The sequence below is a fragment of the Pristis pectinata genome, chromosome 7, assembly GCF_009764475.1.
Source record: "Pristis pectinata isolate sPriPec2 chromosome 7, sPriPec2.1.pri, whole genome shotgun sequence".
Taxonomy (NCBI): domain Eukaryota; kingdom Metazoa; phylum Chordata; class Chondrichthyes; order Rhinopristiformes; family Pristidae; genus Pristis; species Pristis pectinata.
The window spans coordinates 70,962,074-70,978,818 of NC_067411.1; the positions used below are offsets into that span (position 1 = coordinate 70,962,074).

General features: G+C 40.5%; 1 protein-coding gene across 1 annotated transcript in view; it reads right to left on the bottom strand.

Annotated features, from left to right (window-relative positions):
* Window positions 1–15,834, bottom strand: part of LOC127572422 (spindlin-Z) — a 72,331-nt gene extending 56,497 nt beyond the window's left edge. The window contains exon 1 of the mRNA XM_052019660.1: window positions 15,795–15,834. The gene's annotated coding sequence lies outside the window, so the exon portion shown is untranslated. The remainder of the gene's footprint in view (window positions 1–15,794) is intronic.
* Between the last annotated feature and the right edge of the window lie 911 nt (window positions 15,835–16,745).

A 16,745-nucleotide genomic window follows, 5' to 3' on the forward strand; every position in this document is an offset into this window, starting at 1 on the left:
GTAAACCATTTCAATTATTTTATTTTAGAGTGCCACTATCGTCCATCAAAGTCTCTTGCCTATACAATACAGGTGCAGGCAACATGACTTCTGCAAAAAGTAAGATCGAGTCATTCTACAATAAACCGATATTACTTTTGAAGAAGTCATGTTGCAAAAGTAATATCCATAGAAGTACGACGTTTGTCCTGTTGTAAAGATCCAAGGAAAGGTGTGTTACAGTTGAATTTGCAAACCAAAGCAGGAGCTGGGATCTGTAAATTCTTCGGTGTGCTGCAGTTCAGTGTAGATTTCAAATAATGATAAAGGAACCACAACACCACCATATGACGATTCTCTTGTGGCATCTGTCTTTCTTTAAGTCTGATACACGATGTAGGAGGAGGCATGGTTTAACTGAGATTACACACAGACACAGTTGATGTAGAAGATCAACCAAGCTCAGATCTCACTGAATGGCAGAGGGGGCTTGAGAGATCTAATGGCCTATTATTTGCATTCCTTTGAGGAAAGTCATTTGAACTTAATCATCACCTACAGTGTCCCACACAGAATCGCACTGTTTCTTAATTTATGATTTTTGTCCTAGAAATTTGCATTATGTGTTTGCTATTCTTCATTTCAAAAAAGTTCAATTAATCCTAAAATTTGTTTTTATTCACTGGAACTGTGCCTTTCTGACGGTTCAATTTGAAGTCATGTTCCTGCTGCAGCTTTTGCATGGAATTTAATGGCCAAAAATGCTTTAATGCTGATAAAGCACAATAAACCAGCACTACATGGGGAGTCTCGCACCACCCTGTATGGATGCCCCCAGCAGCAATATTCTGTCATGCAGAAGGCCCAAGGCATCCTCTTCAATAGAATCTGTCTAACATGAAAACATGCACAAAAGTTTTTCTTTACTAGATCTTGAAATTATAGTAGGCCAGGACTCTTAAGGATGGCCTGTTGAGGAACAAGGCCATCCTTAAGAGATACAATTTAGCTGGGTCCAATAGTGGGAGGTGGTGGAGGATGGAGATAGAGGGCCCAGAATGATATCAGATATGAAGTGTAGAAGGTAAAAGAAAATTGTTCAGGTATGACCTTCCTGATCAAAGATCAATCACTGACCAAGTAAAGGCTATCCCTTTTAAATAATGCAGAGGTACATCTCCAAACTACTGTATAACATAATCCTATGTGATAGAAACCCTATGTGATGTTTGCAGATCTTAGATGTGCAAATTAATTTTATGCAAGTGACATCAAAGCATGTATTGCACACCATTGAAATCAGTGATGCCCAGCTGCCACCATGCATATATGTTTTGGGGACTCTGCAAATTGTGTGTAGAGGATACAATCAAAATTAGAGGTCAGATTTTGGATTAATTTCTTACCTATGGTGCAAAAATCATTGCTCCTTGATTGTTACTCTGTTATAGGACAACTATCAACATTAAGTCCACCTACATTTACAACAGGCAAGGATTGAAATACCCTGACCCAAGGACTCAATAAATGACAAAACACAATTTCTTCTTCTGTGATTAAGAGAATATAACTAAATGCAATGGTTAATGCTATAACCTCCAATACACCCAATCTAGGTTACAATCTTAACCCCACCTACTCACAACTGTCTTTGATCTATCTGCCAACAATCTGATAATGTACATTTTCTTGTGGCTGTCTGGACAAACTTTTCCTGACTGTAGTGACTTCACAGCTGAGAGGCTATTCTTTTAGAGCTGGCCATAATAAGCCATCTCTACACCTTTGCCTTTGATTGTCCAGCTAAAGGTTATGCTAACCCAATCCTAGTTCAGGATTCCCTTAAAGTTAACTTGCAGATTAAGTTGGTAGTAAAGAAGGCAAATGCGACGTTAGCATTCATTTCGAGAGGACTAGAATATAAAAGCAAGGATGTACTTCTGAGGATTTATAAGCCATTGGTCAGACCGCATTTGGAATATTGTCAGCAATTTAGGACCCCGTTTCTAAGGAAAGATGTGCTGGCCCTGGAGAGGGTCCAGAAGAGGTTCACAAGAATGATCCCAAGAATAAAAGGCTTAAGTATGGTAAGCGTTTGATGGCTCTGGGCCTGTACTTGATGAACTTCAGAAGGATGGGTGGGGGAGGGGGGGAAATCTCATTGAAACCTACTGAATACTGAAAGGCCTGAATAGAGTGGATGCAGAAAGGATGTTTCCATTAAGATAAGATTTCTTTATTAGTCACATGTACATCGAAACACACAGTGAAATACATCTTTTTGCGTAGAGTGTTCTGGGGGCAGCCCATAAGTGTCGCCATGCTTCCGGTGCCAACATAGGATGCCCACAACTTCCTAACCCGTACGTCTTTGGAATGTGGGAGGAAACCGGAGCACCCGGAGGAAAACCACGCAGTCACGGGGAGAACATACAAACTCTTTACAGACAGTGGCCGGAATCGAACCTGGGTCGCTAGCGCTGTAAAAGCGTTACGCTAACCGCTACACTACTGTGCCTGCCCTAGTAGGAGAGTCTAGGATCTGAGTGCACGGCCTCAGAAGAATGGGACGTCCATGGAGAACTGAGATGAGGAGGAACTTCTTCAGCCAGAGGGTGATGAATCTGTGGAATTCATTGCCATGGAGGGCTGTGGAGGCCAAGTCATTGGGTGTATGTAAGGCAGAGATTGATTAGTTCTTGATTGGTAAGTGGATTAAGGGTTGCTGGGAGAAGGTGTGAGCATGGCTTTGAGGGAAAAAACATCAGCTATGAATGAATGGCCTAATTCTGCTCCTATATCTTATGGTCTATGATCTTAACCTCTCCCTCCCTCTGCCTCCTTAGTCACAAACTGCAATTCTTGCTTGATATATCTCCAGACCACCTGGTCTTATATGCAAGAATTTAGCTCAAACTACGTCATTTTAACTGTGTCAGCCTCACATTTGTCTAGAAGTGATACTAGAAATCACAGACCAACAATTGCGTTATAGCTCATTTTACTAAATGCATTGGTGATGTGCATGTATGTCTTTTTACATACAACTGATTTTGCTACCTCCCCCACTTTTTGATTGTACCATCATTATCCAGTTCATGATCTACAGTCCATGAGTTAACCAGTCCATTGTCATTGAGGAAATGTCATCGTGTTTGATGTCTGGTCATTATCACACAAAGATATTTTGATGGGAGTTCTTGTTTTTAATCAGTAACGAATGGGTTTCACTCCAGCAGTCATCTGAGCATTAACATTTCCAAAGGCTTTTGGTTGCTATTTTGCAGCATACAGCCTGTTTGTAACAAATCACTGTAGAATGCCTTGGTTGCTCACAGTATGCTGGAATATATTAAGCATGGTCAATTTGTACGTGTGAAGGCTACAAAATACCACCCAACCCCTTTATTATAAGTTTAGTTAAATGCATACTTGTTGCAGGTTTGGCTACACCTCATATTCCTCTCAAGCCCAAAAAGCCCCAATTTTTCCAATCTTATCTGGCAAAGGGTCCATCCAATGGCACATTACTACATTGTCCTCAAGGAAGTTGGACATGTATATAAAATGCATTTTATGATGTTCCGTTGTGAGCTATAATTGAAGTGTAGACAGTTTTGTAGGCAAATGTGGCAGACAGTTTGAACAGAGCCAAGTTTCACAAATGATAAAAAAAAAATCAGGTCTTAAATGTTTTACTTGCATCTCTGAAGTCAAAATAGAACACGGTACTCAAGACATCCACTGCAATAAGCATGATGTTCTTTAATATGTACTTCTTAACCACATAGTTCAACATTCAATTTGCTTTATTGATTGCTGCTTTGCTGTGATTGGATATGTTAAATGTCAGGTCTGCTCAAGGTTTTTTTCAAATTCATAAGAACATAAGAAATAGGAGCAGGAGTAGGCCATTTGGCCCACCGGGCTTGCTCCGCCATTCAATAAGATCATGGCTTATCTGACCATGGACTCAGATCTACCTACCTGCCTTTTCCCCATAACCCTTAATTCCCCTACTATGCAAAAATCTATGTCTTAAATATATTTAATGAGTTAACCTCTACCGCTTTCCTGGGCAGAGAACTCCACAGATTTACTGCTCTCTGGGAAAAACAGTTTCTCCTCATCTCCACCCTAAATCTACTCCCCCGAATCTTGAGGCTATGTCCCCTAGTTCTAGTCTCACCTACCAGTGGAAACAAACTTCCTGCCTCTGTCTTATCTCTCCCTTTCATAATTTTATATGTTTCTATGAGATCCCCTCTCATTCTTCTGAATTCCAGCGAGTATAGTCCCAGACGACTCAATCTCTCCTCAGAGGCTAACCCCCTCATCTCCGGAATCAACCTGGTGAACCTCCTCTGCACCGCCTCCAAAGCCAGTATATCTTTCCTCGATTAAGGAGACCAGAACTGCACATAGTACTCCAGGTGAGGCCTCACCAGTACCCTGTACAGTTGCAGCATAACCTCCCTGCTCTTAAATTTAATCCCTCTAGCAATGAAGGCCAACATTCCATTTACCTTCTTGGTAACCTGTTGCACCTGCAAACCAACCTTTTGTGATTCATGCACAAGCAGTCCCAGGTCCCTCTGCACAACAGCATGCTGCAATCTTTCACCACTTAAATAATATTATGATCTTCCATTTTTCCTTCCAAAGTGGATGACCTCGCATTTACCAACATTGCAGTCCATCTGCCAGACCCTTGCCCACTCACTTAACCTATCTATATCTCTCTGCAGACTCTCTGTATCCTCTGCACAATTTGCTTTTTCACTCAATTTAGTGTCATCAGCAAACTTAGATATGCTACATTCAGTCCCCTCTTCCAAATCGTTAATGTATATTGTGAACAGTTGCGGGACCAGCACCGACCCCTGCAGCACCTCGCTCACCACTGATTGCCAACCAGAGAAACACCCATTTATCCTAACTCTCTGCCTTCTATTGGTTAACCCATCCTCTATCCATGCTAATACAATACCCCAACTCCATGCATCCTTATCTTATGGATAAGTCTTTTATGCGGTACCTTATCGAACACCTTCTGGTAATACAACATCCACCTGTTCCCCTATATCCACTGCACTTATTACATCCTCAAAGAACTCCAGTAAGTTTGTCAAACAGGACCTGCCCTTCCTGGATCCATGCTGTGTCTGCCTGATGGAACCACTTCTATCCAGATGTCTTTCTATTTCTTCCTTGATGATAGCTTCAAGCATTTTCCGGACTACAAACTTTAAGCTAACTGGCCTAAAGTTACCTGCCTTTTGCCTACATCTTTTTTTAAACAGTGGCGTGACATTCGCTGTCTTCCAATACGCTGGGACCTGCCCAGAGTCCAGAGAATTTTGGTAAATATCACAAATGCCTCTGCTATAACTTCCGCCATTTCTTTCAGTACTCTGGGATGCATCCCATCAGGACTAGGGGACGTCTACCTTTAGACCTACTAGTTTGCTCATCACTACCTCTTTAGTGACCTCACCTCCCATTGCATCCATAACATCTCTTTGGCTTGTTAGACATGTCCTCCACCTTGAAGACCGATACAAAATAGTCATTCAAGGCCTCGGCCATTTCCACATTACCAAATATTAATTCCCCCTTCTCATCTTCCAAGGGACCTATGTTCAGTTTAGCCACCCTTTTCTGCTTTATATAATTATAAAATCTTTTACTATCTATTTTTATATTCTGTGCTAGTTTACTTTCATAATCTACCTTCCCTTTCCTTATTGCTTGCTTAGTGGTTCTTTGTTGCTTTTTAAAGTTTTCCCAATCTTCCAGTTTCCCACTACTTTTGGTGACTTTGTATGCATGAGCTTTTAGCTTGATGCTTTCTTTTATTTCCTTAGTTATCCAAGGCTGGCTCTCCCCACTCTTACTGTCCTTTCTTTTAACTGGAATATACTTTGTTGAGCATCATGAAAAATCTTTTTGAAAGTCTTCCACTGTTTCTCAACTGTCCCACCATATAGCCTGTGTTCCCAATCTATGCGAGCCAACTCCTCCCTCATCCCGTTGTAGTCTCCCTTGTTTAGGCATAACACACTGGTTTTAGATCGAACTATTGCACCCTCCATTTGTATGAGAAATTCAATCATACTATGATCACTTGTAATTACTTTACCAGCACTAATGTTGACCATCATTGTTTTGATGCTGCTAAGATATATTTGTAAGTCTCAGCAATTAATATTTCAAAATCATAAGTCACAGAAGGAGAAAAATAGATAGTCTTTATGAAGCAGACTTATATATTCAGATTACCTTTAAAGATATTTCCAGACACATGAATCACAAATAAGACTGCCTGGAAATTGGATTATTCCAAATAGAAGCATCAGTCCTGGACTGAATGTTTAATTCATGCCTAATCATTCCAGCGCAGCCAAAATGTGCTTTTTAATCACAGTTATGAAAACATTCAGAGGTAGTTTCAGTGAACAATACTTCATTAAATGAAAATCTGAACTGCTGCTGGCCATTACTGCTTTAGTTTAGCACACCTACCAGCATTTTCCAATGCTACATAATGACTGGGCTCCAAGCCTTAAGGGTACAAACAGGCTGTAACACCACTGCAAGTGCTTTATACTGTGGAAGAGAGATTCAGGAGAGGAGGGAATTCCACTTTACTTAATACAACCTTCCCATCCTTGAAGAGAAGGAGAGGAAAGGCTGATGAGACAAAACCAAATATTTGGAGCATTTCCATCCTGTCTAGCAGAATGCAAGAGATATCAAGAAGCATGAAGGAATCCATCTCTAGCCTTGCGCAGGTGTTCATGTGGAACCAGGAGGGTATCATTTCATCTCTGAAAGTGTTTTACACTGCTGTGCTAGCCGGTGTCAACATTTCCATGTTGCACCAGCTGATGGAGCAGGTTTTGGTTTCCATGGAGACATAGGAGGAGGCTATCCAAGGTCTCCGTGACTCAGTGGATGCTCAGGCTGTTCCAATCAGAGCTCCACTTGTTGTCTCCCTGGAATAGATTATTGTTTGGCAAGAACAGAGATGCCACCCAGGAACAGCTAGTTGTTAACCAAAAACAGATTGCTATTTCTTCAAAACAACAGCGCCATGTTAGCCTAGAACAGATTGCTGCCATCTGAGAGTGGACTACTGTTCTGAAAGATCAGGGAACTGGCAATCAGGAGCAGAATGTTGCCATCAGGGAGAACACTGTTGCCTTGGTGGGATCATTTGCTACTGGCATAGGCTTGGAGGCTTCGACAGCAGCTGTGCAATCTGATTGGCAGTGGACGCAAGAGTGTGTTGTCTACCCACTGCATCAAGAGCTCCACTGGCATTGTGAAGCATGAAAGGCTGTGCTCTCTCAGGATATCTGCATTTCTCCTCCCATCATTGGCCCTTCCCCAGGTCACAGCCCTTTATTCTGAGGAGCTCAATGGATAGCTGGTCATCCTGGTTATCTACCACGGACATTGCAATCCACCCAGCTGAAAGGTGGGCGGTGGGCAATGCAGGGGGTGGAGTTGGAGGCACTGTGTCATAGTAGTGGGTATAATAAGCCTAGCTGAAAAGCACTCATAAAGAGAAACATTAGGGTGATACGCTGTTATAAATGTATAGGTAGTAAGTTTCCTTTGTCTTACTGTTTGTTCATGAATTTAAACTTTTTATTTCAATCAGTCATGTGTCAGGAATTCTATGAGAGGTGCTGTGAGTGGGGAGACTAATGGACCATTACATAGTGTAGTGCTGTCCTTAAGTGAAATCTTTATCATTTCCTCTTTTGTTCTATGTTCTTGAAAGCTAATACATGGTTGAGTTAACATATTAACTTATTGTGTGTCAATTGAAAAGGCAGCTTTCCTTTCCCTTCACCAAGTGTGAGGTTGAAGTGTACAGGGTTACACAAATCATCTGGCAGATCTGTGACCAGTGACCGGGAGCTGCACAGTCATGGTATGGTATTCTGAGCCTATAAAAGCTCCCCCTGTTCCTCAGTCCATTGGTCAACTACTTGCTCATAGCACTCAGAGGAATCACGTGCTGAATAGACCTCCTTGGCCCTGAGCTGCTATAGAGGATTCTATTGAAAGTCATTTGTGTATGGTTATTCCATGGAGATCTTGAGGTAGTGTCATTGTAATTGTAACAGAGAATCCAAGCAATTGCCTGTGTCATTAGCAGTGAGGAAGGTAGTCTTCGGCTACAGAATGATATTGACTAGTTGGTAAGATAGGTAGAGAAATAGCAGCTGGAATTCGATCCTGAAATATGTGAGGTGTTACATTTTGGGAAGACAAATAAGGCTGAAATACATGAATGGGACTGAAGAACTTGGTGTACATGTCTTAGGAGCCCTGAAGCAGTAAAAGTAGATGAGGTGCTTACGAAGACATACAAGATACTTGCTCTCATTAGCCAGGGCACAGAATATAAGAGCAGGGATGTTTTGGTACAACTTTAAAAAACATTAGTTAGGCTGCAGCTGAAGTATTGTGTGCAGTTCTGGTTGCCACCCTATAGGAAGGACATAATTGTACTGAAGAGGATGCAAAGGATATTCACCAGGATGTTGCTTGGGATGGAGCATTTCAGCTATGAGGAGAGACTGGATAGGCTAAGTAACTTTCCTTTGGAGCAGAGAAGGCTGAAGGGTGACCCGAATGAGGTGAGCAAGATTATGAGGGGCATGGATAGAGTAAATAATGAGAAATATGTCCCCTTACCAGAGGAGTCAATGACCAGAGGACATAGGTTTAAGTTAAGGGGAAGTAGGTTCAGAGGGGATATGAGGAAGAACTGGTTGACATTTGGAGCACTCTGCCTGAGGGGAAGCTGGAGGCAGACACTCTCACAACATTTAAGAACTATCTGAAAAGTATTTAAGAAGCATTTGAAATGTAAATGCGTAGAAGGCAACAGATTGAGTGCTGAGAAATTGAATTAGTATAGATAGGTATTTGATGGCCAGCATGGACACAGTGACCTTAAGGGCCTATTTCCATGCTCTATGACTCAATTGCATGGTAATTGAGTCAAAGAGTCATACAGGGAATAGCCCTTTCTTGTATTATTTCTGCACAATTATTGAGAATCCTGACTCAGTTAGAGCTCCAGTTCATTTGGCTCATTTTGTGAAATCACTGTTAACGATGCTTCAAGTCATATGTGCGATGGTTTCCTGGGATGAACCACCTTCCCAGTTGATCTCCTCTTTCGACATTTCCCATGTTATGGTGCTGACTGTGCCAGATTGCCTTTGCAAAGTTATCTGCAAAGCTAGACAAGTGTGTCAACAGACTTTGCTCTTTTTATTATCTGCATTGCTGGCATTGCTGTTTGCCCTGGTGTTTGCCACCATTTCTGATGAGGATTGTGACTTTGTGTTAGTTATCCATATCGACAATTTAACATTTCCAAGTTCAATGTAAGGTTTTTAGGTTCGCTGGTCCCTCAGGTAACAGATCCTTCAGGACTCAGATCTGCAACTTAAAAGCAGGTAAAAAACCTGTAAACCAAGCTATCACAAATTCCAGTTTAAATGAGATTGCAATTACATCACTGACAACTATTCTTCAGGGGTTTAAATGTCATTAACAGCATTTGTCTGCAAGGATCCTTAATGATTCCACTCGATTACATTGAATGGTTCCTCTTTGTGCTCTGAGGGATCTGTGCAATCATTGCTGCTTTTGATGTTGCAATATTTGGTCTTTGTCATTTTCACATTATCCATCACTGGTTGTACAAATTAGCTGGAAGGTAAATTGTATAAACATCTCCCTTCTGTCACTAATGGACTGTAGGAAGCTGGGAAGTGCTCTGTCCACAGATGAAGCTGGTCAGCAATTGTAGCTAACATTATGTGAGCTTGTTGAATGTTTCACTATGACAAAGTTTGAGGCTGTCATGAATGTTGGCATTATTAAATGGCAGAGCAGGCACAATGGGCAGAGTTGCCTACTCCTGTTTTATTTTCTTGTGTTTTTACATTCTTTGGTATGAAACCCTGTCTGAAGAACATTTCAGGGTGTTCCTTTAGCAACGTTGATGCCAGGATCTCATCTCGAGGAATCCAGAGGTTCTTGATAGCCACTTCACTATCTTTATACCAGTGCTGAGTTGAACTTGCTAGGTACAGGATTCAGAAGTCAAACATGTAGGGGCAGCTTTTATCCCTCAGAATATCAGTGGCAGACCACCTAAGAATAAAAATCTTGTGTAGGCTCTCTGAACGCAGGGGATTAACCATGGAAAAAATCTTCTTATGATCAATCACATCATGCATGTTCAGAAACTGATAACCCTTGCATTTCCTAAAGATCTCCAAGTTCTGAATGCAAGCCTGTGTTTGTCCCGGAAAGCAAATGGATTGTCTTTTGTAAGTGGTCACCAAATTGTCTAAAGTAAGAGAATATGACCCATTTTTCCTGGCAACTCTGCAAATGAATGTTGCACTATAATGACATCACTCTGAGTATATCTGATACATCGAACATATGACATGCATTTGTTCAGTTCACAAATGGAAGTATCTGTTCCAATTTCCCAACTTACATGATTCTCAAGTGATACCAAGCTGATTTGGAGCAGACTTACTTGTCACTCACTGTCAATGAGGCCGGCTGGTGGCTGCTGTTCCCGTGCCTGTTTGCTCTCCCATCTTAGCTATTTCTGTGACCCTCTTCCACCTTTCCTCTTCCCTCTTCCATGAACTGTTTAAGTTCATTTCCGACTTACGAAAAATTCTGGTTATGAACAGTTCCCAGGAACAGATCCCTGTCACAACCTGGGGACTGCCACTATAAAATTAGGGACATAGAGACATAAGCAGTAAAAACTTGAGATCGACCATTGGTAAAGAAGCACTCCCCAAGCTTGGAGTTCAAAGAAAGCTATTTGCTTTTGGAATCAACCAGTCAGTCCTCTAAATTAGGTAATACCTGTGTCTGAATCTGTGAGCTATCGTTGTTAAAAGTATACTAAATTGTGGAAATATTTAAGCTAAGTACTGAGTTATAATAACCAACCTAAAGTATAATTGAGTTGAGTGGTCCTTTGTCTGACATGTTAGTTGACAAGAGGAGGAGAGTTAATATTGTGAAGAAACCACTGAGGTTTAAAAAAGTAAAAAAGTCATAAAATAGTCATCATACAAATTCAGGCTTTGGATTAAGAGGTCTGAAAATTAGAAAAGACAGGGATACAAAGAAATCAGAAAGACCTCTACATAATCAAAATTAAGGTATTCACATTGCACAATTAGATTTTAGATAGCCCACATTGTGCAATATATCATCAGAAATGACATCTTTGTTAGAAAATGAAGGGTTAATTAACTGGTGCATATGCTCTCCTATTTTCGCAAATAAAAATTGTCAGATTTTATTATCTTATATTGTTAGATACATTGAACAAAGGATAAGGCATAGTTGAACTATCATGACAAAACAGAATGCAATTAATGATTTATGTGTTCACTGTCAGTTGTGGGCAAGGATCAGACCCAGACAATAGTGGTTAAACTCAGAAAAATGAGGTGACCAGTGGACTCTAACCACAGATAATGTTACACAGAGAGATAAACCCAAAGTAAATCAATGTGCGAGTTTGCCCTAAGCAGAAGTCTGCAATAAGGATTTGCTGACCCCCACGTGATATGAGAGGACTAAACAAAATGAGATAAGGGGCAATGACAGATAGGTTGGATTGTCAAACAATTGTCAAAAAGAGTTTAGGAATGTTGCTTTGCAGTACCCATTCATAGACAGGGAGCACCAAGACCCAATGAAGACACAAGGTCTCCTGAAGGATGCTTCTCCATGTAAGATTCTGGTGTAAGGAGGAAATATTCCCCTTATTGAGAAGCTGGAAGGATCCCTGGTGTGACTCTGGTGCCATCTGTGTCACCAATGCCTTTCGTCAGTCTGAAGTATTTTGGTAACTATATGAACATTCTGTTTTGTTACGTACCGAGGTACAGTGAAAAACTTGTCTTGCATACTGTTCATACAGATCAATTCATTACACAGTGCATTGAGGTAGTACAGGGTAAAAACAATAACAGAAAGGGGAATAAAGTGGAACAGCTACAGAGAAAGTGCAGTGCAGGTAGACAATAAGGTGCAAGGTCATAACAAGATAGATTGTGAGGTCAAGAGTCCATCTTATTGTACCAGGGAACCATTCAATAGTTTTATTACAACAGGATAGAAGCTGTCCTTGAGCCTGGTGGTACGTGCTTTCAGGCTTTTGTCTCTTCTGCCCAATGGGAGAGGGGAGAAGAGAGAATGTCCGGGGTGAGTAGGGTCATTGATTATGCTGGCTGCTTTACCGAGGCAGCGCGAGTATAGTCAGAGTCCATGGAGGGGAGGCTGGCTTCCATGATGTGCTGAGCTGCGTCCACAAACATCTGCGGTTTCTTCCAGTCACGGACAGAGCAGCTGCCACACCGAGCCGTGATGTATCCGGATAGGATGCTTTCAATGGTGCATCGATAAAAATTGGTGAGGGACATGTCAAATTTCTTCGGCCTCCTGAGGAAGTAGAGGTGCCTGTGAGCTTTCTTGGCCATGGCATCTACATGGTTGGACCAGGACAGGTTATTGGTGGTGTTCACTCCTAGGAACTTGAAGCTCTTAACCCTCTCGACCTCAAGCACCATTTATGTAGACAGGAGCATGTGAACTGCCCCCCTTCCTGAAGTCGATGACCAGCTCATTTGTTTTGCTGACATCGAGGGAAAGGTTGTTGTCATGACACCATGTCACTAGGCTCTCTATCTCCTTCCTTTACTCCGACTCATTGTTATTTGAGATACGGCCCATTAGACCTTAGAGTTAGAAATCAGATCTGCTCAGTAGTTACAGCATTTTCTGTTTTGGAAATCATGGAATTGCCACTACGCAGACAGCAATCAAACAACTCTCATTACACGATCTCAGAGCCATCCCTATTTTAAAGTCAGAACTAAAATAACTCTCAGCACACAGTCAGAAATCAGGTGATTGACCTCACAGTCAGAAATCAAATAATCTCCATGATTTGGCTGGAAATCAGACAAGCATCAATACATATTTGAAACTCTGACAGTCCTTATTCCCACATTTAAGAATTACTCACTATTTTCAGCCCTCACGACACAGTAAGAAATCCTCCCCATTCAGAATCAGACATCCTTCTCTGCACAGTCAGAAATCAAACTATCCTCTTTACACGATGGAAATAAGGCAGTGCTTGCCACATAGTCAGAAATCAAACATTCCTCGCTATCTCACAAGAAATCATACAGTCTTCACAAACAAGAATAAACCAGTGTTGAAGATACTGAAGGTTCATGAGAAGACATACAGTGGAAGAGGTCAATGGAAAAGGGAGCATAATCCATGGAAAGATCTGAAGATGAGGATGAAAAGCTTAAAGGTTGATTGGCCAAGCATAGGGAACCAAGAGAACACAATGAGGAGAGAGGTGACATGAATTCCAATAGGAAGGTCAGCTGCCCCATTCTGGATAATTTTTAATTTATGTAAGTTAGAAGTAGGGATCTTGACAAGTTTTATGATAAAAATGAATGTAGCAGTTATGTCACTTGAGCTATTGTGCTGCTGGGTCAATGAAATGGAGACTGGTGTTCAAATTTAAATTGCATTGTGAAGGATCATCTCACAATTCTCAAATAAATGTTCAAAATACAAAAATAATTTGTTTCCAGCATGTAAAATTAATCTCCACAAAGATTGAAATTCATGACACAACCTATTTTTGAAACACAACCTTTCATCCTTCTGAAGAGAATTAGACAATTGTTTAAAAACGTATAATTGAATAAAGAAATGTATAAGAGATTGGGATTGGCCTTGAAATCTCCTGGAGGAAAACACTAGAAGAAAATGACCAAATGGTCTGATTCTGTGGTCTGACCTTGTATGATTTTATGTAGTCTGATGTTAGACACACTTCATTATGTACTAATTGAAAAGCAAAACACAGCAGATGCTGGAAATCTGAAATAAGAGCAGAAAATTCAGGAAATAATCACCAGGTTAGGCAACATCAGTGGAGAGAGCAATGGATGGAAGGTCATCAACCAGAATCGTTAATTCTGTTTCTCTCTCCACAGAACTTGAGTATTTCTGGCATTTTAATTTTATTTTACCCTTCATTACATAGTCAGGAATCAAGAAATCCTCAATCTGCAGAAATCAAATTATCCTCAAAATTTAATTCAAAATAGGGTAGTGCACAGCACTCTGTCAGAAATCAGACACCCCTCATTATACAGTCTGAAACCAGCCATCCCTACACTGTCTGGCATCAGACACTAACCACTGCATAAAAAAAACAGACACCACTCCCCATACAGTCAGAAATCGTGTATCTCTTCACATAGGCAGAAATAAAACACACTCCTCCTAACAATCAGAAATCAGATACCTCTGCCCATAATAAAAAATTAGATATCTCTCCCCATACATTCAGAAATACAAAATACCTCACCAATCATAAATCAGACACCCTCCCGTGCAATCACAAGTAGCACACATTTCTCATAATAGTCAAAGATAAAACACCTTTTTGCTTACACTAAAGAGTACAATAGACCACTCATTATCGTCAGAAATCAGACAGCTCTCCCCATACAGTCAGAAGTCCGACATACCCCTAACAACACATTGAGAAATTATCCCCTCTCCGTATATAGTCAAAAGTACCACAAACTCCTCACCATATTCAGAAATCAACCACCATTTCCACAGTTCAAAATTCAAATGCCTTTCCTCATCCAGTCAGAAATTAAGACCCCCTACTCCGTACAGTCAGAAATTCAGACTTTCTACCCCACACATTTAGAAATTAGACATACTTCCTTCTACATAAAAGTACCACATACTCTTAACAACAGATTTCAGACACCAGGCAGCCTTAGACAGCCTTCTCAACACATTTAGGAAACTGAAGTCTGATATAAAATGCTGGATGCCAGATATTGAATCTTCAATATTCAGATTTGTTTTTAACAAAAGATACAAAATTTAAAATTACCTGTCCTATTGTCACAATGCTTACTGCACATACACAATACTCACTACTATTCCAGTCTTATGCCAGTGCAAGGGTACATTGGGCCATTTGATTTCCATTATGAATGTGCTGAACAATTATTTAAGTTCAAATAATTTGAAAAACCATTCCTGAATTTCATCCTGCTTTCCTTCACATTATCTTCACTGTTCTAAACTTATTAACTTCTTGTATTTAGACATCTATGTAATGGACCTCGGCTCATAGTTTGATTATCTACCAAGTTTGAGAAAAATTGTATTAGTCTAGTAACTGTTGCAAGTGCAACAATAAGAAACAAATATAAATACACATTTTCTATAATAAAATAATCACTTACCAAGTTTCCGAAGATGTATAATTATCTTCAATAGCTTATGGGTAAAGAGGCAGTAATACCAAAATGAACCCGAGTTAGAAGATATCAACTTTCCACTGCAGGATATTAAAAGCAATGCATTCTCATTCAAAGTTTTAAAGAAGAGATTCTTCAGGATTTCTTTTGCCTGTAATATTGAGGCATCTAATCACAATTCCTCATGAAATCATAGCTGCAGGATGCGGCTCCTGCAATATGACTCATATATCAGAAAATTACTGGTTAAAGAAAAAAGAAGACATCTTTCTCAAAGGGACATGTTGAAGAAAGATCAGACTATAAACTGTTCTGCACCAGGATGTAATTGATGCCAGAGGAAAGGGGAAAGTAGTTAATTGGCAGCAAATGAAGTGGAAAACTGGAAGGAGCTATGATCAAATTTACCTGATCCATAGGGTGTAGCTGAGTCTGCAGGCTTTCCCAAACTAGTAACAGCAAATCAAACTATGAACAGATGAATCACTCTTAACCCCTTGGGGTTAGAAACCATAACAAATTATATAGCCCACACCTGTTGATGGTGAATTGGAAACTGTCCAGTTTCTGCCATATCGTAGATTAAAAGCATCAAGGCTAGATATCTTTTCCTAAATAGAGTGCAGCACTGTAAGTTTGGCATTATGCCAATAAATGAAGGTCAGAGAGCTGTTCTTGCCATTTTCATGGTAAATTAACAGTAATGATTTTGTTGTAGAAGGGCCCATGACAGCTGCAAAGATAATTTATTCATTCAAGTGACTGCTCATCCATAAAATATCCAAAGGTGACTTAAAGCAGCACTCAAAATGGTCACAAACTAATGGACTGGCCATCCGACCATCCCTTCGTGTCCAGTCAAGGTCCAAGCTTACCTGTGCACTACTGGCATACTGTACATGCTTAGTATCTGCTTCAGAGATGACAGAAAATTAGTCTTAAGGGAAAGATACTTCATGGCATGTAACTCAAGAGGAACTTTGCTCAGTCAAACCCCTGAAAAATGTTTCCTGGATTGTCTTTTAGTATCTTGTGCCAAACACTTTAAGGGTAATTGACTAGGATGTTTAATGCCAGCTATATGTACTGCATGGTGCACACTCCACCTTCTTGTACTTCAGCTTTCTGGTTGATGGTTGAATTCCCTTCCTCACCATTGCTGATTGTTTGTTCTGCGCTATGCTTTTTCATACAAATAGTGCCCCATTGCTGAGATTTGCTATACCAATATGACCCAGCTGAAATGGAAACTGTCAAATTAGTGTACAAATGATTTCCAATTAAAGGCATTAACAATGAGTTCAATTGATCTGCAATACTTGGTCAACTGCATGATTAGTCACTCACTAACACTGCATG